Source organism: Stegodyphus dumicola, chromosome 3 (assembly GCF_044657685.1).
Source record: "Stegodyphus dumicola isolate Sdum_Otavi_A_Nest chromosome 3, ASM4465768v1".
Lineage (NCBI taxonomy): Eukaryota > Metazoa > Arthropoda > Arachnida > Araneae > Eresidae > Stegodyphus > Stegodyphus dumicola.
The window spans coordinates 44,323,729-44,347,518 of NC_140770.1; the positions used below are offsets into that span (position 1 = coordinate 44,323,729).

At 32.4% G+C, this 23,790-nt stretch overlaps 1 protein-coding gene and 1 long non-coding RNA gene across 3 annotated transcripts in view; one reads left to right on the forward strand and one right to left on the reverse strand.

The window, feature by feature from the left end:
• Positions 1 to 23,790, forward strand: part of LOC118198837 (ankyrin repeat and fibronectin type-III domain-containing protein 1-like) — a 1,134,269-nt gene that overhangs the window by 306,945 nt on the left and 803,534 nt on the right. The gene's annotated exons all lie outside the window — the stretch shown is intronic.
• The window catches only part of LOC146997975 (uncharacterized), a 131,074-nt gene that overhangs the window by 3,058 nt on the left and 104,226 nt on the right, over positions 1 to 23,790 (reverse strand). For both annotated transcript variants that reach the window (XR_015040184.1, XR_015040183.1), the window contains exon 2: positions 13,157 to 13,260. This is a non-coding gene — a long non-coding RNA (uncharacterized LOC146997975). The remainder of the gene's footprint in view (positions 1 to 13,156; positions 13,261 to 23,790) is intronic.

Genomic DNA, 23,790 nt, shown 5'->3' on the forward strand with positions numbered 1-23,790 from the left:
ACTGTCCCATTATTATTATTATTATTATTATTATTATTATTATTATTATTATTGTGCTGTGTACCATGTACGCTAATGGCTTCTCTAACAGTGTCGTGGCTCTAAATTTGTTGTAAGTTTCGTAGTACTGATGTTTGGAATTTGTTTGATATTTTATCTCACAAATACCTTCGCCTGTGTTTGAAATGTAGTTCCAGAATTCAGTGCATTTCAAACATTTAATGCTTTACATTAAGGATGATGTATTTAGAATTAAATTTCTAACAGAACATGTTGTTACTTTGTAGGGTTTTGTCATCCTCACTTCAAATATGGAAATATTAGTATATTTTGGTGATTACGCAATAATTTCGAAACGCAGACGATAATTCTTGAAGTTGTTTGATTTAAAATATAAACCTGTAACAAAACCAACTCCTGTCGAAACGTCTCAACAAACCTTTCCGAGTGTCCGAGTTGATATAAGAGTTACTGATTAACGGTTTTCAGCAAATTATTTTATTCAAGGAATATTTAGATGATATTTATTTTTAATAAGGCTTAAAATAGAGAAAAATCATATATAAGAAACAGATGGTAAATCTGTGTTTCGTATAAGATCTATGCAAATAAATTTCATATTGTACGGAAATATCTGTAGTTCATTTAATTCACATAATGATAACAATATTTGAAACATACCATAGCGTGCAAATTAATTGGGACAAAGAAATTTATTTTCATAATTTATGTACATACCTTCATATACAGTAGAAATAATGAAATTAATAGGATTGTATGTTCTCTTTTAGTAGAAATGACCTCCAGAATTTGCTTTATTGGCTCTAGTAGTTTTGTGCATATATGCTTTACTTTTTATCATGGTAGCACTTTTATGGCGATATGAACCATTAGCTTTTTTGCTGTACAATTTCCTTGGCAATGTACCATAAGCTTTCGCTCGCATTTATATCTTCTGAACTTCCAAGTTAATATAGCACAAAAAGTTATTTTTCCTCCGTAAACATTTTGACAGATTTCGAATTATGGCATGGAGCTAAGTCATGTTGAAATGTCCCCGAAGAAATTTTCAAGAATGACACGATCCTACAAAATTTCTACATACTTTGACGAGTTTGTCGTTCTGTGAATACGGATTAAACTTTCAATGCAATCTGGAGTGAAACAAACCCTAAAACATTTGTTTTTGAGGTTATTTTACGGTTTGTCAGACAAGTTGATGCCTCACTAATACACCTATGCTTCGTCTAACATTAACTATGTAACCATGGACATATAAATGAGTCTCATTGCTGAAACGAACGTTTTTCTAGTCATTTGGGGTACACTGCATTTTTGGGGTCCACAATAATCACTTTTGCTTCATTTGAAGACTCAAAGGTTGTTTTTCAATAGGCTTTCTCGCCTTCTAACCAGCAGTGAGTAGTCTACGTCTCCCATTTGAAAGATTGGTATAAAAACTAATAGGCAATAGATCTTGTTTAAGGTTTTTGATAGTTTTTGTCGGATTAATGGTGCTATTTCGAAGTGGGAATATATCAGATTTTGGAGTTGTTTCCCTTTTTCTTCTATATCTGCCCTTCAGTTCAGGATAAAATGATCGAATTGCATTTTGCCTTCTCAGAATTCGAGAAACTCAAACACCAACAGAGCAAGCAATATTTCTTATAGTCATGGATGTGTGATTGTTAAATGCGATAATCTTTTCTCTATTTCTGGACATTATATCAACTTTGTATACACTAAAACGAAAGCGTGCAAAAATGTATTTAAAAAGTATGCAAAACTAGCTTCCTCTCCTCAAAGAAAAAGCTTAAAAATGGGTACATTAATCCTAATTTATCATCTAAACCAGTTCTAAGCAGTCTAAAGTAGACAGCCAGACGACATTAAGGTAAAAAAACTGCTTTCATGGACCTGCCGGCAGTAGCTTGAAAACAACTTAAAATTCTGTGCAAAAATCGCTTTGTCTTAATTAATTTTTACTCGTACGAGTAATATATAGTTCAAGCAAGTTACGAAAGTTAATTTAAACTAAAACGAGAATCAATGAACTTTTTAAAGATAACCGGGAACGAAACTAAATGTAATTTTACTGCCTATGTGAAAGTGCTATGAAAACTCTCGAGCAATTTTATAGCGCAATATTTTGTTGTAATAGAATTAAACTGAAAGTTTTGCGGAGGAAACGTTATAGTGTAAGACACTGAATTAACTATTAATTTTACCACAGTTCCTCGAAATACGTATAGTTCTTTTCTTAAGAATATTATTTATGTTCTTTGTAATACGTTAGCTTCCATAAAAGTCTACAACTTAATTTTATTGATCTGGATAAGTATTTTTAGGGCTATCCTTGCTTTAAAGATTATTAACTGAAACAACCTTTGCTTTTTTAATTTATTAAAAATAAACTCTATTATTTTTTACAAAGTGTTTTCCTCCATTAACAGGAAACTCATTAGAGTTTAAGAGTATAAAAATATGACAGATTTTCTATAAACCGTTTTTCGAAAAAATCAAATAATTTTTAAATTGTATGATTTTAAAAGCGCTAATGTATGAAATGGAATGAACAAACACACACCCGTACTTTGGCATAATCCTCCCATGATTTGCGTTAGTTAAAATATATATTACATTGGGGTATAATGAATTAATTATTCTTAGTCTTTGAATGTATTAACCTAATTTTTGTCGTTCCGAATATAAACACTCGATGAGGATATCATTTAGTAACGAGGTTTTATGTTCTTTGTATAAAATTCACGCCGTCAAAATAATTTCATAATGTGTTGCTAGGATTCACCTGACTAAATTATAAAATATATTTGTTTTAAGTATTATTGGATGAGATTCCTTTTATTTTAAAACAAACTGAACGAAAACTATGAAGCTAGAAAAATAATGTACATGGTAATTTAAAACAGAAAAACCATCATAACCTTCATAACCATATTAAAATTACACTTATGTTATACAAGCACTGTCCAGCTTTCTTTATAAAGCGTCCGTGAAGGTAAGCAATCAGTCGTAAAGAACTGAAAAATTACAGAACATTCTGAACATGGGACAAGTTAAGTGCATTACATTTTATTTTTATGCTTGTGTAATTTGATATTTTTGGTAATGCTGATGCGAGTCTAAGTAAATGAAAGCGAGGTTAAATGTCAATCAATCACAATTAACTCAAGAGAAAACTTTACATTATGTCACACAATTGTCTACAATTAATATTCTCACAATAATTAGTATTCAAATAATATTCTTTCCTATCATTACGAATTTTATACATTGATAGATAATTTTAGTGAAATTATATGCGAAATTTTTGTATTTTTCTTATAATGTAGCATGAAAAGCTTGAGAGAAACGATACTCTGCCGAAAAAATAAAAATACAGAGATAATCTATTGATTAGATGACTATCTTGCTAATTTGGCGAGATATTGTCAAACTGTTTTGGTGACTAATTTTCGTCGAAACATTTGACGAGAAATCGCTAAAGTCGCCAAACCTGGCGACATTTGGGTCCAGTGCCTGTGAACTGTAATGGATATTGTAATTCATTCCTATATTAGCTGTACCCGTATCCGGCCTTCATATGCCTTCCTGTAATTTCGAGAAGCAGAAATTGCTAGAAATATCTCTTCGGTAGAGTGAAACTATATAAGACTAGACAGAGCATCATTTTCTTAGTTGTTATGTGTATATTCAGGTTGGTTCTTAGTACTAACATTTCTCCGTATTAGATGCACTTTGCATTGAGTTGTGTTTAACGTCGGATTGTACTCTTTGACACTGTTAAGAGACTATTTTTAGGGAAAATTTGAGAATTCTAAAGTGTTTTTATAGGTAAAATAACTTTTATCAAGTTATCATCGTTTCTGTGTACATTCAATCTCTTATGAATCTGTACACACGCAGCACTGTGAAAAATTCTATTCTCAGTTCCATTTCTTCTCTTCTTGCTCATAAATTTCAGAAACAATTTAAAAGCATTGATTGACTTAAGCTACAGCTTCAGCACAGTAATTAATGTCTTTCAAAGTGTGGAGACTCTTTCTGTCTGTCTTTTCATATATCGTATTATCTCATATTATCTAACAAAGCCAGATTAGCATTAAATACCAAATGAAAGGATGTAACTTGATATTAAAATAAAGATTTAGAGAGGATGTTACAATTATTTTCCTAAGAACAATTCCCGAAAAAAATTTACCATTACAAAGTTTTAAACAGCTGTTTTTATAAGATGAACTCGTTAATTGTCTCCAAAATTGAGTTAAACTCTGAACATGCTCACCAAGTCCCAATAAATTTTACTTTCGGAAATTTGAATATTTTCTTTGATCTTAATTAGAATCTTTATGAGTCATTTTCTTATTTTTATTGAATATCATGAAACATTTCCATATTTTGTTTTTGTTTTTTTTTCACTTTTCTTAAAATCTTTTGAGGTTGCACATTTTTTGATATATTTTAATTTGAATACGTTTTTTGAAATCCTCTGAGAATTTCTTTTTCTCGCGATATTCGTTGTTTATGTTTCAAGAATTACATTCTTAAATTTAAAAATAGATTACTTGAAATTCACTCTCAGGTTTTAAGAATTAAAGAATTTGAATACGTTCTTTTAATCCAAAGATTGGAAATTAATTCACTTTTTGTAATTCTCATACGTTTTAAAAGAAAAATATAAAATCAAATTGTTTCTTTGTGGAAAGAATAAATATCGCTAGTCTAATTTCTTTTTTAGTAAATTTTTTACGACTTCAGAAATTTTTGAAAATATTATTTGTTTTTTAAATACGATCAGTAAAATATTTATCGTGTTTTTCGCAATGTGCAAATTATTGATTTAATATTAAATCTGAATGTAGTTTATTTAGTGCATGTTCAGTATCATTATAGTAGTACAATTCAGCGTTATTATAACTGGTTAATTTACAATGCTGGAACGTTGGCTGACATAGTGGGTCATTTTTATGTATGTTTATATGTAAGAAGTACATTATAAATAGTCGCATACTCGTACATCTTTGGAATAGATTTTAAATACCTTCGATTTTGTTCTCCTTCATCTTGGATCGAAACACCTAGGTAATGAATTCGAAGATCCTTATACACTCATGTCCATAAATTAAGGATAATGCAAAATCAGGCAAAAGTAAGGGTTAGAAGCAAAACAAATTTCACATATTTGTAAAGCTTATTTATTAAAAAAAAGGTAAAGAGCAAAAAAAGATGCTATATGTTTGATATTATTAAAAAAAATTAGCGACTTTTTCTACCTGGAGCAAATTACAAAAAAAAAAAAAAAAAACTTTTTACAAAAAAACAATATTACATGGTTGGTATGATTGTTAATACATTGTATGTCTCCCAGACGATGTAATACAGTCCGTACAACGCCTAGGCGTGCTGAGTATCAAATTATCGATCTGATCTTGGGGGATATTACACCACTCAAAAAGCAATGCTCTCGGAAGTTCCGGTAGATATGTAGGAGGAGGTTGACGGGCTGCAACTCGTCGGCTAAGCACGTCCCACACGTCCTCTATTGGATTCAAGTCCGGTGAGAATGCTGGCCAGTCCATATGGGTGATATCCTCCGATTGCAGGTATTCGCTTACGATATTTGCACGGTGAGAACGGGCGTTATCATCCATAAACACAAATTGTGCGCCCATGGCGCCCCGAAACAAACGTACATGTTGTTCCAGAATGACGTCCTAATAGATTTGGCTTGTCATGGTTCCAACTTGAACATGAAGGTCAGTTCTGGAACCCAGAATAATTCCACCCCAAACGAGCATTCCTGCACAACCGTAACGGTGCCGTTCAGTAATGTTTTCTTGGTGGTAACGGGTACCTGGAGCTCTCCATATGAAAGCCCGGCAAGAATCAGACTGGAAGCTAAACCTGAACTTGTCGGAAAACATCACACAAGCCCACTGTTGCGCTGTCCTCAATGCATGCTCTCTACTCCAGGCTAACCGCAGGCGAAAGGGAGTTGCAGTAAGTGGAACGCATCTGACAGGACTAAGAGCATATAGACCAATCTGCCCTAAGCGTCCGTACACGGTCTGCCTTGAAATTGTCGTACCAGTGGCTGAAGAGAGCTGACGAGACAGGTGTGAGGCTGTGCTCCGCCTGTTTCTTTTGGCAGTAACTGCCAAATACCGGTCCTCATTCGGCGTTGTAACTCTGGGGCGACCTGTGCTATAACGTCTACTCACATTACCAGCATCTTGGAATCGTTGCCAAAGCCTGGAGATGACACTCTGGGCAATTCCAAGTTCGTCTGATACTTCCAGTTGGGTACGCCCACATTCCAGACGGCCGATAATTCTACCACGTAAAAAATCATCCAAATGCGTTCTTTGTGTCATAACTATTCGGTTATTGCACTGAAATGCTTATAAAGCGCCTGCGAACAATTTTACTTCTTTGCCTGTATTCCTTATATATCACTCTCTTACACTCTCGTCATTGTGACGTACCATCGGTGTCATCTGGTTACTTCCTGAAATTTGCATATGATTCTTGAAGATGTGTGTAGTGATTTTACAGGTGATATATTTATTTTAGAGTTTGATTTCCGCGTGACTCTGAATTAGCCTTTATTTATGGACATGAGTGTATTTATTTCTCATCTCTGACTATTATCCCGTTAGCTTCTGGCCTTCCAAAACAACAGATTTTAAGTGCCAGTTTTGCAAAGACCTTATAATCACAAACATGAGAGTTATATCCATAATTTGAACTTGATGGGAATCGTAATGATGAATAACTTTCACTAAGCCTAAAAGCGATTGCTATAACCACAGAAAGCTTAAAATTCTTGAACTGCAATAGTTTGAAGGAAATGAGCGAGGTATGAAAAAACTTTTCCTTGTTTCTTTCATGACTAATGCAAATACGCTCGAAAACATAGGTTTCTAAAAGGAAGGACTTACTTGTTACTTAAACTTAGGTACTTGTTACTTAAAAAAGTAACAATTACCTAAGAACCTTAATACCTATAAATAAATTCATCTATCAATATCAATTTATTCAATTTGTCTTATAAAAACACTGCTGTCTAAATTTATCTGTTCATTCACAGGACCACTGATTTCCAAAATACAGTTGAACAAAATTAACCAAACGTTTTAGGTCCACACATAACCATTCACAAGTAATAAATACGAATTGAAAAATCCGAAAATGAATGCATTCAAAATAGAGGTGAAATACTGTATGACAAGGAAGACGTGAGTATTTCGTAAAAGAAGAGCACTTAAAAAAATAGGGAAAGCGTCTTTCTCTGTCTTCTAGGGTTCTAGGGTTCGCGTCATTTTCTGTTTATCAAACTGTGCTTTTGTACTCCCGATAAGGTGCTCCCAATTAAAGCTCTGCCTACATTTCCAGCAATCGTTTTAGTAAGCTGAGATCCCTAACGACGAGAAATTGTAAAAGCTTTTATAAGTGTCTTTATAAGGAGTTAAAAGCATACAGCAAACTATTTTATTACATTTGACTGATCTTATAAAATGTGTAATTAAAAATTAAATAAAAGTTTAAGTTATCAAGGCCTACATGCATTATCCTTAGATCGCTTAATTAGTCACAATATATGTAATAGAAAGTAAAAACATTATCGCCTCAGAATGGGAATAATATTAGAACTGGCACTTCACCAGAATGATAAAGATGTTTTCCTATAAGAACGACTATAAATGAGAGATACAAAAATTTGGCAGACTGATTGGCAAATTAATACCTTACTAACGAAATTTAATGTAATGTCGTAGCATTCTGGAAAAAATAGAAACATTTTTAGCGTCAAAATCTTCCAAAATAAATGCATATAAATAACTTTATTTAAATTTTCATTTGCTTCAACACTGTCTCGTAATATGTATGATACAAGAGCAATGGTATTAAACACAATCTTTGGATGCCAAACTCAAGTTACAAATAAGTTTTTGGAATCACCTACTGTTTCCGGATATTTTTAGAGCCATTCTCTCCAATGTGTCTGAGAAAACTAGAGCAGAAAATTGCGTCCCTTCCGCTTGCTCTGTCTCATTAATCGCAGTCTGACTCACGGATAAAGTAGAATGGATATGTGTTGCTTTTCTTTTATTTTCGATACTGTTTACAGTACTGAAAAATTTATCTATCCATAGCATTTTCCGACTATCCGCAGCTTACAAGTTTTTCTTCAAAACATTCCCTTGTTTTAAAATTTAAGCTATAGAAAGTAAACAGAGTCTTAATTTTTATAAAATCTTGAATTGTAACTTTATTTCTGTGAGAAGGGCACCATAATTTATCTCCTACTTGGGATTACATCTTATATCCGAATTAAAAGGAATACTGTAAAATATTTGTCAAGAGAACTGGAAAAAAACACATATCTATCAATTTAGTGAAAATACAGTTTACTTGCAAGGATAAAATAAAAATTCCTGGACAAAAGTAATATCAAGTCAATTGCCCTATATGTGTTTTACTATTACATTAGCTTCCCACCAAGAGCAATGAAGATTTTGAAATTAAAAGTGTTGTATGCGAAGTCGTTTCAACTGTTTTGTGTCGTTATGCTGTCATGCCATTTATCACTGATCTGAGTGGCAAATAGTAATTAGGTCGTTAGTTCTAGATATTACATTTCCAGAAAGTACAATTCGATATACATTTTTCTAGCTTTTAAGTATCAGTGAGTATGGTGAATAAAATTCTAGTTTAAGACAGGCTTACTTAATTAGTATTTTTAAAGTTCCTAGCAACAGGATCGACACATACCGGTATGTTAGGAAATCCAAGAAAGTGTCTCTTGAAGTTTTGAAATTATAATATATATTTTATGCTTTTCAAAGAGATCAAGATACACAAGATATGTTTTTCAAAGATGCACAAGATCTCGTTGCATTTGCTTCAAAGCACGTTTTGAGACATTTGAAAACGGAAGGTTTACTTTCGTTCCACTTGGCAAAAGACACTGAAGGTACAGAATTTGACTTAATTCACTATTCTACAGAGTTTCAAAAGTAAACAAAAGGCGGTTCGTTTAACTCGCCAATAAAACTTTTAAATTGTTGATAATTCTATAACTATTGCATGCAGATTAACTAAAAGCATAAAATCCTTAAAATAATTGGGAACTGAAACTTTTTAACTCAAACCAAAACTTTTCTCTTCGTGTGCTTCCATATTGCATAACTACGTACTTCAGCTTCGCTCTCTACCCTGCTAGGATGTAGTTTCGCTATCTTGCTTGCTAATGCAATAATATCAAAAATGTAAACGTTTTGTGAATAGGCACGACTTGAGTGTCAAGTGACTGTGATCACAAATGTCAATTGCAAATAAAAATGGAATTAAACCTGCCTCGACTGACAAGTTTCTTAGATATTAAGGACTCAACATGTTAGCATACTACGCAATCGGAATGCTTCCTCTTCAATATGGATCTATGATCTATATTATCTGGGTGTTACGCATCAACACTGCTTGGTCTTTTTCTTGCTTTTATCATATATATATATATATATATATATATATATGTGTGTGTGTGTGTGTGTGTAAAATATAAAAAAATGCGATGGCTTTTCTGTACGCGAACGAACAACCTCTAGTTAACTTTCCACAATTTCAGGATCTTCCCCCTACACCATACTTTCGAGAACATTCTGGCATTTTACGTAATCGCTGCTGTAAGTGAAGAGTTCGCGCCACATTTTTATCACATTGCTTTTATTCGTCTGCCACTGTAAAACCCTTTCGCTGCCGCTCTTCTCGTCTGTCTTCTTTGTTTGAATACTATGACGCAATAAACTTAAAGTTAATCGCATTTTAGTCTAAATTATTATCGCATATGTAATCTTGAGGAATCTAAAAGAATAATGATTTCCATTTGAATTGAATAAACATGTGGAACCAAAGCAGCTAACCTCTTCTGTGTTATCATTCCTAATATCATATCTAAGAAGTCAAACAACAAAAATCAGCGTTATATTTACAAAATTTACACAGGACTAGTTTCGATGGTTTTACCGAACCACCATCTTTAGCTGCAAAACCGCAAATGAACCAGATAGGAAATAAAGATTAGATAAGATAAGAAAGCCTGGACAAGAATAAGCAAGTGGCGCCATCTGTTGGTGAAACCAGAACTAAAACATAATTTCTTTGAAGGCCGAAGGCAAATTTGGATTGGAATTAGGATCGTTAACTAGAACAGAAAGATTTTTATGAATGTGAAATGCCTCTAGAAAATCCAGTTCTCCAAGGGAAGATGTTTTTTGAATAATTTTGGCAGCAGAAAAACTGAAAGTGTGGTTTTCGGACCAACAATGTTGAGCAACAGAAGACTTCTGTGTTTCCTTTTTTCTAACATATGCCTCATGTTCCTTGACGCGAAATTTTAAGGCTCTCTTAGTTTGGCCAATGTAAATTAAACCACACTGGCAAGGAATCCTATAAATACCCCAGGAATTCATATCCGGAATGGGGTCCTTGAGTATGGAACTCGGAATTTTATTGATGGGAGAATAAACAACCCGAAAGTTAAATTTCTGCAAAATATGTGCAACTTTATAGCTAATTGATGGAAAGAAGGGAATGACAACAGAATTTTTATAATCTCCTAAAACAAGAGTGTGCTCCTCCAAACTAGCCCTTGATGAAGAACTAAATTATTTAAAAGCAATAGCTATTGACAGGGGCTTTCCACCCAACATTATTAATCAAGCAGTTAAAAAATTCTCATCTCAACACACTAAAAGCCACACTCTTGTTTTAGGAGATTATACAATTTCTGTTGTCATTCCCTTCTTTCCATCAATTAGCTATAAAGTTGCACATATTTTGCAGAAATTTAACTTTCGGGTTGTTTATTCTCCCATCAATAAAATTTCGAGTTCCATACTCAAGGACCCCATTCCGGATATGAATTCCTGGGGTATTTATAGGATTCCTTACCAGTGTGGTTTAATTTACATTGGCCAAACTAAGAGAGCCTTAAAATTTCGCGTCAAGGAACATGAGGCATATGTTAGAAAAAAGGAAACACAGAAGTCTTCTGTTGCATTGTTGGTCAACATTGTTGGTCCGAAAACCACACTTTCAGTTTTTCTGCTGCCAAAATTATTCAAAAAACATCTTCCATTGGAGAACTGGATTTTCTAGAGGCATTTCACATTCATAAAAATCTTTCTGTTCTAGTTAACGATCCTAATTCCAATCCAAATTTGCCTTCGGCCTTCAAAGAAATTATGTTTTAGTTCTGGTTTCACCAACAGATGGCGCCACTTGCTGATTCTTGTCCAGGCTTTCTTATCTTATCTAATCATTATTTCCTATCTGGTTCATTTGCGGTTTTGCAGCTGAAGGTATAGGTTCGGTAAAACCATCGAAACTAGTCCTGTTTAAATTTTGTAAATATAACGCTGATTTTTGTTGTTTGACTTCTGAATTAGTATTTATTCGGCGTGTTATTGTGTCTTAATTATATCTAAGCTTTATGTATGTGCTCGACTGCCAAAATATGACATGTATATATTTAGGATTGGTGCTGCCGATTGCAACGAAAATGGACGGTGTACAACTACATGTCTCTTATACAAAATTTCAAAATTCTACGGCTACTCATTCTTGAGTTATGCGAGATACATGGACAAGTACGTCAAGAGACATAAATCTCTTCTAAATGCATTTCAAATCCATTTTATGATCCATTTTGGAAAAAGCAGCCCTTTATTCTTTCCTTACGTACAGATCTGAGGCAAAAATGTCTTTCAAATGAAAATATTGTTACGGATTTGGTATTTATAGCTAATGTTAGTTGCATTATAAATTAAATTGTTTTATTTCCCGTGCAGTGTAGCGCGGGATAAATATTAAAGGAAAGCTAAGCCGGCAAATTAAAATTACAAGAGCAAGTGCATTTAACATTTAATAAATAAATATCTCTTTTTGATTTCGAGAAAGTTCCAGAAATTTCTCGCACGCAATTTAAAATCTTATAAAAGGAGGAGAACCTCTCAATTCGTTGTTATTTTAGTTAGTTTGTTGTTGTTTTAAGAGTTTGTTTAGAAAACTGCTCTTGTTGACTGCAGCGAATTCGCGGATTAGCTATCTGTAGCTGTTTTGAATTAAGTTCTGCTGAACATTTGAGTAGTTAAAAGATAACTACTGTGAGATATTGTAATACTGAACGAATATCTGAGGAAAATTAAGCCTTTTTGTGTAGTGATAATAATAAATTTTGTTCATTTTTCAAACGAACCCGTACTCACGCAACAATATATTATAAGTACATCAATCATTTAACGAAATAAATTTATTTTATTTTCAAAATGTTGCCAATTTTAATTATTAAAATGTACCGTGAAGAAAAGGAGGTTTAGAATCACTGGTGTATATCACAGATTGTAGAAAACAAATTATGTCGTCAATAATATGACATTCATATTCAAAGGAAGAAAACATTGCTACGTTCACTATTTTTGTTTCTGTACTTTTTTGCCTTGTTTTTCATTTTCGGACAGATAGTACTAGATATTTTCCCAAAACGTCATTGACTTCATATTTTCTTTAGCTGTGGGCACTCTGAGAAATAATCACAGCTTTTATAGGTTACACTATTTTCGTACAGGAAATAGGTTTTTCAGATGTGATAAAAGTCTGCGTCAAGTTGAAATTGACTGCTCTTCTGTGTTTTCTTTTCATTCCTTTTGATCCTATGGTTGAATTTTGTATCTAAAGTGCAACTCCAATTTAGGCTCTCGAACAAAATATTAAATCAGAAGTTCTCAACGTTTTTTGCCCAATGCCCACTTTGCACCATCGCTAAAAGATCACTCCGCATCCTTTCCAAACTTAAAAAAAATAATATATAAATATATAATTTAGATTTAAATTATTTTCTAATGTGTTTTATAAATTAATTAACAAAAAGTAGAGAAAATATTGGTAAATACTAAAACTTGACTAAAAGCAGCTTTTTATGTACATAAACTAAAACTAAATATTTAACCCTTTAACTGTCAAGTTATTCTGATGATTTGGGTACATAAATTGTCAAATTTTTTATTGCAAAAACCAAATGTTTAGTACAAAATAAAATATACTTAAGTAGTTAAAAATTTATATTTTGACTTACATGGGTAAAATTTTTAAAGTTCTGTAGCCACTGCATATTTTCTTTGAGGCGGCTGTCACTCAACATGGCAGTTGCAAAGTTCGCTTCTAGTGGAGCATTATTTTCTAAAAATGAAAAAAATTAACTATTTTCTAAAACATAAATAAATATAAGTGAATACCTATTAGTAGTCTAGTAATTCAGTCTTGTGTGGTACAACTGGAAACACTTTTCCAAGCACAAACCAACTCCACAATCACTACACCAGAATCGTGATTCCTTCCTTATCTTTTCCCCATTTTTATCCTTTTTCGAACAACACACTTTGCACTGTCTTGTAGGCTCACGTTTCGCAGGAATAGGAGGAAAATGGGATATAAAATGTCGTTCAGTAAGACGGGCAGGGTTATGTATTGTAGGTGGTCTGCCAACATTCTTTTGTCCAGAAGCTGCATCATCATATTTATGTAAAAGCTCTTCTACAACTTGGATTCGAAATTCTAAAAATGTAATACGTTTCCCAACTACATTTTTATAGAGCAAATATGAGTTCCAGAGTACCTTGTCTAGTAAATGTAAAAATATCTTTTTATAATATTTTTTCTGACGTTTTCGGATTGTTGTATGAAAGGATATTTCCTGATCACAGCGTTCTACACCACCCATAGTTAGACCGTAATTAGAAACAATCTTCGGCTTGAGTATATCGCCATTTTTTATTTTTGAGGCTGACCATGGAAGTATCATTAATACTGCTCATCAAACACACATCCTTCATCTTCGGTTGAAGAATCTAAATCATCTATATAACGTTTCAAAGAACTGGACGCTATTTTACAACAAAAAGATCCCATGCACCTTGAACCAAATAACTTCTAACCTTTGAAATCTTCAGTAAAGTGCTGTCATCTATTGAACTGAGCGCACATTAACTTTTTTCGAAATACAGTCGGGTTTGACAAAGAGATGAAGCCGAAATAAACGTCTCCCGATATATATTCGGGTATAACAATACGATGCACTAAAAAAAAAAAAAAAAAAATTACCCCGAGTAATACTCGGGCGTGACATTTTCGAACACCAGTGCTGTGCCCAAGATTATCTCGGGCATGAGAGTTAAAAGGTTAACAGCTAAATAAAACGCTGAGCACATTCCTCCGTGAAATTTCGAAATACCTTCTAAGGTAAGCGTATTTTTTTCCTCGTAAATCAAGTAGTGAGTTATTGTATTCGTATAAAAAGTAAATCTAAATATATTTTCCTTAACTACAAAACATAAATCCACTTCTGTGAAAAAATACTTAAAAACGTTTCATAGAAGTGGATATATTGTTATAATATATCCACTTCTATAAAACATTATAACTATGTTCACTATAACTATTATTACATTAATTATTACTGAAACATTATAATTATGTTTACTACAACCATTATAAACATTATAATTGTTATTACTATGAAAATATAAGTAAATTTTTTTTCATAATTTAATCTCTAGATGGCGCTGTATCATTTATATCCCAAAGCTGCAAATTCTGTAAAAAGGATGTAATACAAGTAAGAACTCATGTTAGATTCCACATTAAACTATTATTATTTCAATGTTATCACTAATGTGCATGAATTTAATGCCATATAACTTTATTCTTCGCATTCTATTCGTACATTATTACACTAATTAGCGCACCAGCGTGAAAAAATTTGAACTAAATTTTCTATCAAAAAGAATGTCTACCTCTCTGGTCCGATTTTTCGCGCAAACCATGCTCTGATACGATACATTATTTGTTTTTAGGCCAAAGGGGCTTTGTCCCTGAAGGACTATTGTTTTCGTTCTGCGATTTTATGTTGGTTCACTATAAATGTCCGTTTCATTTTTCAAACTGTTGCCACCAAATGTTACAGAATTGCATAATATTTGAAGAAATTACATAATAAAAATTCTGCATAAATGTTTGTAAGTTTCTCGCATTGTGATAAAAAAAGGTACATAGAGTCATCGAATTTTGAATGACGTAATCCTACTGCGAACATGGCATGCGGAAACCCAAATTTGAAATTTTGAATTTGTTTTATTATTAATTTCATATTTTGTAAATCTTTAACGAATTTTTGATTAACAAACTCAAGGATTTCCAAGCGAGCATTGACAACGTTGTGCAGAAAAACATTTCTATCTCCGTCGCGTGAGACTCCGTATCGGAAATTCTAAAGGATATGCTCAATTTAAAACTATTTTGCGATATTGCTCTTGGACTGAATTTTATGGTTTCTGTGCGAAGAACCTGATATTTAATAATTAAAGGTAACAGACAAAACGTTAAAAAACGCCCCTTTGGACGTAATTTGAAATCTGAAACCTTTCAGATTTTTATCTTTTTTTAAATAATTCTTTTATAAAATATCCAAGTTTATTAGACACCATGTAAATACTAAATAAAAGGCAATTATTGATCATGCATATGCTATTTAATAACTGATCTTGATATTATGTTTTGTCAGTATCGTCAAATTTTGAGCAAACCTTTTCAACAAAATATCATAGCAAAAGACCGGTTATCTACAATTAACACGCACTTGTTTTCAGTTATCAAACTTTTGTAAAATATGGCAAGTATAATTCTTATAAAGTATATTACTATTTGAAATAATTCACACCTCATCATCATTGCTAGACATTCATTCTGTAATCAGCGTGGTCCACCAATAACCGAATAAGCACTTGGACTGTTACTTGATCCGATGTGATAAATCAGACTGCAGAACATTGGTAATTGGTTCGCAGTTCAAACTTCAACAAAGGAGCAGCTGAATGAACATTTATATGTTTGTCCTCTCCGTTTAACGTAAAATCGAGTCATTTTCTCTTAAAACGTTCTAAACGAAGTGCGAATTCCCTTATATAGGTACTTTTAGTGATATTCGTCATATTTTCAAATAATCCACGGACATAAAATATTTCTCAAAACGCGAATTGCCGAATCTTGTCCTAAAATCTCATTAACTATTAAAACGTAATAATATCCGCTCAGTTTCGATTATCTACAGCTATTTAATACCTAATTTTTGTTTTCATTTAAGGTACTGAATCATCCATATTTTTATCAAACCAATTGAAAATTTTCCATCTGAAAACCATTCTAGTACGTTTTTCTTCCACACATAGGTAAGTTCGCCATGAACTCTACTGCGTTTGTAACATTAGATTACGATAGAGTATGCCCAACGTCGAATATCGTGTTTGCAGTTCGTATAAAAGTACGTAGTTGAGAAAAACTATTATACTGGGGAAGGTTCTTGGAGGCGGCGCACGTGCGACGGTAACTCATACCGACTTGTCTGCAGAGTGTGTCCAATTCCGTACTACACATTTATTTGTTTCTGTTTTTGATATTGTGTTGCGTGTCTGGAATAATGTATCTTGTGGAGAATTCTTGTGGTTTCCTCTGCAGGTCTAGAAAGCCTTCTGTTACATTCTATTCCAGGAGTATTCATAGAAAATTAGTTTCTTCGGGAAGTTTCCTATAAAGTAAACTAAGAAATAAAGAAGTAATTTTTTACATGTGTTTTGTCTAAATATGCAGTTTTTTTTGGGGGGGGGATTTATGAAATGAAATTACCCATTTTAAAATTTTTACTGAGCTGAGAAGGGGTTAAAATTGAGTATATAATTTCGTTATATTTTTAATAAAATTTAAATTCAGTTTTAAAAGCATACTAACTGGGTTTCGTATCTGGTTCTGTAGTATCATTAATGTTTAGTGTCTTTTTTGAAGAAACAACTGATTGCGTTTTCAATGCGTTTTGTTACATCATGCTGAAGTTAAGGTAGTAATAGCTTTTAAAAACCCTTCATATTATCTTTTCATTATACATTTTGAAAAATAATTTTTTAGTTTTTCGCATGCAAATAAAATGAATATTTCTATTTCTGTGTTCACTTTGCGTATTATTTTTAATTAAATGCGCCAGTCGTGAAACCATGCCTAATTTCCTCTTGTTTAAAATTATCGTCCATATAAATCTTAGAAACATAATCTTTACGTATTTCAGAAAAGATATACGCAAGAACTTGCTAACTAAAATAATAAGAAAATGAACCATTTTTCCCTTTTTACGCATACACGTAGACGTACACCAGGATTTTCTAAATGTAGTTTTATGCAATGTAACGAAATGCTTATGTTTGTTTGAATATGACAAATTACAATAGTGCATTTGCCTTAGGATAAGATATCTTCGTGGACGATATTTTAAAGGAAATTTAATAATATTTACATTACACTTAGCGAAATCCGGAGGACATCAATGCCTTCGTTGATTACCTTTTAAAGGAAATCGAATAGTATATACATTGCACTTGACAAAAAAAAAAAAAAAAAAAAAAACACGAAGACACTATGCAACCAGTCCATTCGTCAGGATTCAATTCATGGTTGAACTACCAGCGTTCAGCAGTATTATCCACTCCGTCACAAGTAGAACTTAAAACGAAATGCAGAATGTTTGATGATTTAATAGTTAAAGTGATTTCGCATATAATGAGTGGTACTGAGACAGTTAAGACACAAACTACATAATTATTCTTATTTATGTTACATTATTTCGTAAAGTAGAATCACGATTCTTTGTAGAATTCAGCTTCAGTTAAACATAGGTGATTAGGTTAATATTTTGAAGTTCTTACAAATGCTTTTAAATGTAATTTACGTAAGGTTTAGAAACTATATCTGCATATATAAGAAATAGCAAGGAAATTTCCCCTGAAATATCAAAGGCCTTTTTGTGTGCCAGAAACAAAAATATTAAAAACATTATTAACATCAGGCCAAGAAAGAAAAACTCAATGTAAGCACCAGTTAATTAAAAGTAAAAGCAAGCTCCGTTATATAACATTTTCTTAGTTTTTGTGAAAAAGGACAAAAATCTCATTTTATTAGTTTAGGATGGGCAATTTATCAAAAAAGGGGAAAGTCTTAACATACTTTTTCGGAGAAATTTCAATTAAATTTTCTCAATTTATCATTGTTTATTTATTAAGCGACTGGCCTCGCTCACTAACCTTGCACATTATACATGTCAGCTTCATCTAATTTTATTAGGTCTGTAGGAATAAAACGCAAACCCCAGTTGTCAGTTTCAGCAAAGAGAGTTTTGCAATAAGTTAAGCTCCTTATTTCATTCTGTTTCATTTCATTTTCAGCTTATTCCTTATTCATTCAAATTCCTTTTATTCCTTTTGATTTAAAAGGATGTTTTACAATTTAAATTCGTATCATTAATACACACTTTACAGAACATATATACAATTATATATGGCGAAGCACTTTTATTTTAATGACATTTTCAAAATGAGTAGCTAAGTAACATTGATGTAAACTAGAAATTATTTGTTTTTATTATTTTTAGTGGCCTTTATATACTTTCAGGAATGAAATTAAAATTAATTTTTGAGTCTTTTAAATCTAAAGAAAGAAAGACTAACTAAGAAAGTTTTTTTTTACCTTTCTTAGTTCGTAAACATAGAAAAAAGAGGAAGAGGGAAAAATAGAAAATCACGGTTCAAATCAATGGGAGATGAGAAAACAAATAGAAGGATTATAAAAATTCCATTTCTTCATCAGCTTTTACAGAATGCACTGCTTTTTTTAATAACTTATAATAATTAATTTAATAAATTTGAAAAAAAAAGTATTTAAGCCAGTTTAAAAAATAACTGATAGTCATGTCATAAATAAATCTATCAGAAAGCTGCACAATAAAATAAAGACGGCATTTCAGAAACTGAGAGAAAGAGCGTTTTAGCAAGCGATTTTTTTTATTTCACTACGAGGTAATATAATTTCAGTATGAATAACAAATTCAGAATTAAAAATAGAATTAAAATACATACTTATTACAATCTCAATATTAGACCAAATTTTAAAAGATTGGAATTGGTATAGAAAATAATGCTTTTGTATTCAAAGAGCTTATGTAACTTTTTACCCTATATGTATATACTAACGATCCAAAACATTTCGGCCATCCCCATATTTTCAGTGAACTCATCTGAATGACGTGAGGGGCACGTGATTAAGTGGGAATAATATTTAGATGCTGCTGGAGAAGGTAAGGAATCATTCTAGTATTTACTTTTGCGAGTGATGGCAAAGGTAAGCGAATTCGACAGAGGGCAGATTTTAATGGCCTGAAGACTCGGAACGAGTACTTCTAAATTTCTGAAACTGCACAACTGATAGATGTTTCACGATCTGCCGTTGTTAGTATGTATGCAAACTGAATAAACGACAGTGAAACCAATAGTAGACGCTTAGGTGTTGGATCATCCATTCGTCATAAAAAAATGACCTCGGAGACTGCCTCGCTTGGTATAGCAAATTCAGCACAAGTCAGTGGCTCAGCTTGACAGCCTAATACGATGCAGGTCCAAGTGCAAGTGTTTCGAAATACGCAGTTCAGCGGGCGCTGTTGGATATGGTATTGCGAAGCAGAGGTCCCACTCACTCGTGTGTTTCTGTTGACCAACCGTCATTATCAACTACACCTACAGGGGAACCGGGAACATCGACGCTGGACCGTAGATAGGTGGAAGACAATTGCCTGGTCGGATGAATCAAGATTTCTTATTCATCACATCGATAGTCGTGGCAGGGTACGCAATCGTTCAGGAGAATAGTTGCTTCCCCTCCCCGTGAAACAAGTCATATACAGGATGGTGGTGGTAGTATTATGCTCTGGGGTACGTACTCATGGATGGCTCTAGGACCCTTAGTTGTGGTAGAACAGGCCATAAAAGCGGCGGACTCTCTGAACATAATTGCGGATCAGTTGCACCCTCATATGGCGTCTGTCTTCCCAACTGGAAATGGAATTTCCAGTAGGACAACGCCCCACGTCAGAAGGCTCGAATTGTGTTGGAGTGGTTCAAGGACCATCAGGATGAATTCCAATTAACATCCTGGCCACCTAACTCACCGGATCGTAACAACATGGAGCCCATTTGGGATGTCATGAAGCGGACGCTCAGAGCCCATACACGACCATTTCGGAATAACACATGTCGGTATATCTCGAATTTGCGTGACCGCTGGTTAGAAATTTGGTACAACTTGTCTCCAGTCATCTATCAATAACTCGCGGAATCCATGCCAAGACGAGTTGCAGTTGATTTACAAGCCAAATATCGCGCGACAGGCTTATTAGCGGCCGAGTGGTAAAAGCCTCTGAACACTTGTAGTTCGGTCCGGGGTTCGAGTCTCGGCAAACGGGCAGGCTGCATGGGCGTTTTCGTGCTTTTCCTCATGTGTAACATGAATACGAGTCAGTTTAGCTTAAAAAAAGTCCTCCACGGGGCATCCCTCCCTTCCCGTGTAGTGCCTAAGGGCGGAGCACGTAATAAGCAAAAAAACAATATCGCGCGACTTGTTATTGTGTATTTGGTCATGATGTTTTGGCTCTTCAGTGCATTTGTATATAGAGCGAAGTGTAAGTGAATAGCGTAACATCAACGGTCATCAGATAGTATCTTGTGAAAATAAAATATATAAAAAAAAATTGGCAGCCAAGGGTTTCGTTAAATTAAAAGCATTAAAAGAAAAATTTAATATTTATTGTATTTTTTGTCATGCGTAGATAGAAATAAAATTTTTATGTTTATTAAAAGTTATGAATTTTAAATTAAAATTATTTAAAAGCATTAAGTGTTTTGAATGTAAACATATACATAATATAGTACGAGTATTTTTTATGAAATATACGTAAAAAATATGAAATATATTATGAAATATTTTACGAAATATTCATAAAAAATACTATACATAATATAGTATTTTTTGTGAAAATATAAGTAAAGTGAAATTACTGTAATAGAAAATATAAGTAAAATGGAATTAATGTAGTAAAAAATATAGGTAAAATGGAATAATATAGTAGAAAATATAAGTAAAATGGAAATAATGCAGTAGTTGTTTCATGAAAACATAAGTAAACTGTAATTAATGTTGTAGTTTCTGATGAAAATGCTAGAAAAATAGAATACCATCCTGGAACTACCATAACTAGCTCCCGATTCACAGAGTGAGCTTTTAAATGCATATAATTGTACTTTATTGGAAATAGAAGCGATATAAATATCATTATATATAAAGCGACATGTAAATTTTTAAAAACTGTTTTTTAATTTCCTTTTGATCAGATTATGTATATTTTTAATATTTGTATCAGTAGCATATCCGCATTTAACAGTCATTGATTTTCTGTTACTAATTTTTTAAACTTTTCTCATACCAGCCTCTTTAAATATACTTCGCTTATTTTATGTATATTGATTACCTTTCTCCTCCTTTTATCTACAAACGAAGCAAATGTAAGTACCAAGTTTCAATTACTTAGATTGTTTTCGTATGGCAGATACTTCTAATATTAGAATCAATTCATTAGCATTATATGCATTACTTAGTTGATTCCTTCAAGCAAAGAATGATTCAAAAGGTTTAGCTTAGTTCCTTGTTTTTCTCTCAAACTGAGGGTATTCATGTCAACAGAGTTAGCTTATTTCTTTGAATTTCAATTGGATATTTATCTGCTTTGCTATTAGGAAAGTATTTTTGCTTATTCAACTTATTTAAAATGCAGAATTAGGAGCTGAAAGAGATGGCAGAATCCGAAGCTGAGGATAATTTGTCGATTTTGACTTTTAGAATTTTTTAGTGAATAGGAGACGACAAACTAATTTAGGGTCTTTTGGGAAGACCAGGCTTGTTGAGGAAAAATAAAAGGTAAAAAAGACGCATAGAGAAGTGTATTCTCACAATTCTCATCATCAAGCCAAACCACAGTCTGTGTTCAAATAACTTTCAACTGAACTAATCTGTGTTTACTGACTGCATTTGATTGAATTTTAACACATCCAAATGTGAATAAATTACGATTCTTAGAATATTGACTGGATCTGGAACATAAGCTGCGAAAAGTCTTAAAATCCAACTTAACTTTTAATTTTATTTATTTTATTTATTAGTTCAAAGGGGCAATTTGTCCAGAAGGACTATTAATTTCGTTTTGGCATTTTGCTTTGATTCACTACAAGCGCTGTTTCAATTTTCAAATTGTTGCCACGAAATATTATTGCCCTGTATTATTTTTAAAGAAATGAATAATGACGAATCTGCATAAATGTATGTATGTTTCTCGCAATGTTATAAAAAACGGTATCTAGAGCCGTTAACTTTTGAATAACGTAATCTCTCTGCAAATATGGGCATCTGGAAGCCCAAATTTGAGATTTGGAATTTGTTTTATTAGCGATTTCATATTTTGCAAAACTTTAACGAATTTTTTATTAACTAACTCAAGGAATTATAAGCGAGCAATGGCAACGCTGTACAGAAAAAAACATTTTCATCTCCAGCGCGCGAGACTGAGTATAGGAAATTCTAAAGATATGCTCATTTTAAAGTTATTTTGCGATATTGCTGTTGAACTGAATTTTACGGTTTAAGTGTGAAGAATATAATATGTAATAAATAAAAGTAACCCACAAAATGTTAAAAAAGCCCTTTTGGACGTAATTTAAAATCTGAAACCTTTCAGATTTTTAAAAATTTTTTTATTTTATTTTATGCTTTTACAGTTTAAAGCCCTGAAATGTTCTACTCACAGCTGTGTGGGCAAATTAACTAATCCTTCAGTTTTTACTTGCTGATGCCTGTAGCAAGTAGATTAAACAGTGATTTCTTTTTCTTTTTCTTTTCTTTTCTTTTTTTTTCCAGTTTCCTATTTTCATTTTCATTCATATATACAATAATCAAATCAGAGCGAGGTGGCTAAATAGACAACAGAAAGAGTAGAAATCAGAATTAATACAAAAGCAAAATAACTGAAATTATCTACAACCCAAAATTTTTGCTTTCGAGTTTGTTTCGGATTTGATTTATGCTTTTCCTTTTAGACAGTTAGCTACCACCTTTTGATTTAATTATTATCTTTTGATTATTTAATTAATTTCTCAGCCTTTTGCTCTATGTTCATAATTTATATTTTTAATTTTGAAATTTCTATACTTTTGTTTATGTATATATGCATCATAAGAAGGGGAATACTCCTATTAAAATTCCAATATTTAATACAAGAATTATTATTCAATATTATCCAATATTATATTAATGCAATATTTAATGCAAGTAAAAATTAAGAAAGCAGATAAAGATAAATAAGATGTACAATTTGAAGTCTACATAAACTCAATTTACAAAGTCTTAGTAGGTAAGAGTAGATAAATTAAAGTCAAAAGTAAAATAAAAATCGAATATTCCTTTAAACGAATAAAATATTAAAAGTATTTTTATTGTTATATATATATGTAGAGAAAACGAGAGTATATGTATGCATATATATGTAAATTTAAATAATTTAAAGAAGCAACAAGTTAAGTGCAAGCATCAAGACCCAAATTATACGCTGTAAGCTGCGTTAATGTAATTCACAATGTAATCAAAGCAAATTTAAGTACCGTATTCAATTTCGGAATAACGAATTAACACAAAATACCGAAATCGGTAATGCAAATGAAAAAAAAAACTATTGTAAAAAAAAAGCTAACAAGAATATGAGAGCTGTTCGAACATCCCTAGACAGACCAGTGCTGTTCA